The following is a 4,001-nucleotide window of genomic DNA, read 5'->3' on the forward strand; positions in this document are numbered from 1 at the left end:
TTTGTCTTGCACTGATGCTAACGGTGAATTGGCAATTGTATCTTAAGATACAACGATCACTTCTTGTGATGGTAATACTTCGAATCATAAGAAATGATGAACCGCGCAATATTTTGTAATCCTTTTTTATATGAAAATTAAAAAATATTTTGTGATTGCATGTAATTGGAGTGAATGAAATCAACATAAATGGGTCCAATTTATAGAGATTGAAAAGTTGCACCCAGAAAGACAACCAAAAAATCGACTTTTTCACGACAAGTTACATCAGTTCATTCGACCACTTGCTAACCTCCACAATCCGCTCAAGAAGTCTTTTAGTTGTTTGACTGCTCGTTGTGGGCGAGGTGGTCGCTTGAATGGTCAATTAAAATTTTTAATATTTCCATTTGATTAATTCAAAATCCTTTGATTTATCAATCCTACTTCATTCACTCATTTCTAATTCATCCTAAAATAAATTTTGACTTTCAAATATAGCAAATTTAGAGCATTTTTAAGAGACTCTTTCAATATGAAATGCTATCTATTTTAAAGAGTTAACCTTTAAAATCATGCTTCAATAGTTAAATTAATAATTTAACTTAAAGAGTGAATTTGGCTCTTCAAATTCGGAGAGCTAAACCCACTCTCTATAATTAAATATATTCAAACCGTTTCAATTTTTAATGTGAAAAAATAATAAAAATAATTTGTAGAAAAACTATTTAAAATAAAAAAAATAGAGAAAATTAATATCTATTTTTTTGAGAGTAGTAAAATTAAGTCTTAAATATAAAGAGCTTGTTAGAGTATATCAAAATTTTAATTCTCTAATTTATAAATGCTCTCCAAATAATAGAATATACTATTTAAAAATAGAAATTTTTTTGGAGATGCTCTTATCTACTAGAGGAGTTGAACATTTTCGACCCATTTTCTCGTCAAATTCGAGTATCAGGATCTATCCAAATATTTAGTCAAAGATTGATAAAAATAATCTTTTTATTAACTATTTTCCAACAATCCCCTATATGAATAAAAATTATCAATATGCATATAAATTTAGACTCTAAAAAAAAAAAAAGGAGTACAAAAGGTAAGCCGTAGACATGCATCAAGAGATGTGACTTTTGGCTTTAAACCTTTCTTAATAGAATGCAATCAAATTTACTAAGCTAATCAATAAACATGATATCTTAAACTGTCCGACCATCGTGTAAATCAAGACAATTATGCCAACACCATAACTTCCTTCACAAATTCTGTTATCATGATTGTGTTCATTTTAGCTTTGAACAACTCTGGGTCTTATAAGTACTTTTAGAAAATTTAAGCTTCAAAATTTTCATAAAAGCATTCTCACCTTGCACTTACATATGTGGTCTCCTATAGTACTTTACCATACTTTCCTTGGCTCTTCCAAGATAGAAGAATCATTAAAAGCATAATTTATCCTAATACACTTTGCAATATAACACCTTTATTATTTGAGGAATGGTTAGAAGTGCTCATCTAAATCATTTATAACTTAGTTTTCTCATTGAACCATGATCTTTGAATCTCCATTCAATAGAGTTGACTTATTGATGTGGTACACATTCCCCACAAAAGATGGCACACTTGATCTCTCGGTAATCCTTTAATCAAATAATCTGAGTTGTTTAATGGTATTGTGTCATGATGAATGTATACAGATTTAACACTATACATATTATTTTGTACTTTTTCAATAGGCGATTGACTATCACAGTGTATGCTAATAGCAGGCACCGACTTATGCCAACATGAAATGTCTCTAGAAATGTTTCAAAGTCATTTTGCTTTATCCAATGTTTTGAAAAATGGACAGATCCGATCGGTACAACCAGGTAAATCGAGATTCGGTATCAAAATTGGTACGGTTAGGCTTATAAAATCTCTAATTAAATATTCATCCCAAAACCCGTTAAATCAGCCAATTTTTGAAAATCCTGTGACCCGTTTTCAGTTTAATCGGTTCAACCTATGTAAGTGTATATATTTTTTAAAATTTTTAAATGTACATTTTTAAACTTTTGTAAATATACATTTTTTAATTTTTAAAAATCACTGATTTGATTCCGATTCAACCTCGAGTTCAACCTTTTGACACTTAACTCTTTATCTTTTTTGGGTCCATGTCGGGTTGGTTTAAAACACTGGCTTTATCTAAACTAATATACTCGAATTCCATTGTGGATTGAGCTATATGAGTTTGTTTTGAGGCTTTCCAGGACCTAGCGCCGCCTCCAATGGTAAAAATATAACCACTTGTAGACTTTGAATTTCTTGTGCTAGATATCTAATTTGCATCGGTATATATCATTTTATCATCATGTGATATCTAAAATAGCATAATCCATAATTAATCGTATGTCTTAAATATTTAAGAACCCTTGTTAATGCCTTCCGACGGTTGTAAATCTGCTTAATTTGTTGACTACATATGCTATATCTGAACGCATGCAATTTGTAATATATAATAAGATGTCCATAACACTTGAATATTTTAATTATGATACTGGTTCACCAGTATTGACTAACCAGACTTAGATTTATCGATATTTTAACTAGATTATCGTCTTATGCCTTAAATTTCTTAAGTATAGTCTCAACATAATATGCTTGAGATAATGACAATCTTTCATATGTCTTAGAGATCTTAATCCCTAATATGACATCATCCATACCCATATCTTTCATATCAAAATGTTTTATCAATATTTTATTAATTGTAGCGACAATTTTCGAGATATTACCCATAATTAGCATATCATCAACATGCAATCACATATTTATTTCACGTGCTTTTTACATATACACATTTGTCGCATTCATTGATTTTAAAGTCCTATGACAATATAATTTTGTCAAATTTCTCATGCCATTGCTTAGGTATTTGTTTTAATCTATACAATGATTTAACAAGCTTGCACAATTTCTTCTTCTGTCTTGGAGCCAAAACTTTTAGGTTGTTATATATATATAATATTCAATTCAAAATTAAAAAATGCAGCATTTACATACATTTGATGTATTTCGTGATTACGTAATGCAACAATTGCAATTAATACTCGAATAAATGCGATCCTTGTAATAGGCGAATATGTATTGAAGAAGTCAATACCTTCTTTTTGTCTGTACCATTTAGTTACTAACCTAGCTTTGTACTTATCAAATGATCCACCGGATTTTAACATCTTTTGAAGACCCATTTGCAACCTAAAACTTTATTTTTCGGTGGGTGATCGACCAACTCCCAAGTATGATTTTGCATAATGGACTCAATTTCATTGTTAATAGCTTCTTTCCAATAGGTAGCTTAGGGAAATGAACATTCCCTCGATAAATTTCTTTGAATCATTTTTTAGCAAATATGTTAGGAAATCTCAAGCCAAATGTCTTAGATTTTTTGCCCTTTTACTGCACATTGGCTTTTCATGTTCTTGATGATTATCATTTGCAGTATCATAAGTTTATTTTAGTAAACTTAATTTCTTCCTTTACAACGAAAGATAGAGTCAAAGACTGTAGCATTTCTTGATTCAAATACAGTAACTTCATGTAGATCAAGTATTTCTAAGTTATGAACCAAAAATCAATATTCACTACTATTATTTGCATATCCAATAAAAATATAATCAGTTATCTTATGTCCAGTTCTAGCATGTTTAGGTTTAGGTATTTATACCTTAGCTAAGCATTCCTACACTTTTAAGTATTTGTAAGAAAGTTTTCGGCCTTTCCACAACTCATAAGATGTTCAACCTTGCTTTTGTGTGATATTTTTATTGAGATTGTGATTTGTTGAAAGGATTGCTTTCTTCCAACAACTTTTGGGGTAATCCTAAATTTATCAATTTTATATTTATCATCTCCTTAAGAATTCAATTATTGTATTCAACAATATCGTTTAATTGAAGTGAATAAGGTGCCATTATTTGATGAATAATACCAAATTTTAAACAAAATTCTTCAGTAGGTTCAATGTATTCTCCAAC

Source organism: Olea europaea, unplaced genomic scaffold (assembly GCF_002742605.1).
Source record: "Olea europaea var. sylvestris unplaced genomic scaffold, O_europaea_v1 scaffold2800, whole genome shotgun sequence".
Taxonomy (NCBI): Eukaryota; Viridiplantae; Streptophyta; class Magnoliopsida; order Lamiales; family Oleaceae; genus Olea; species Olea europaea.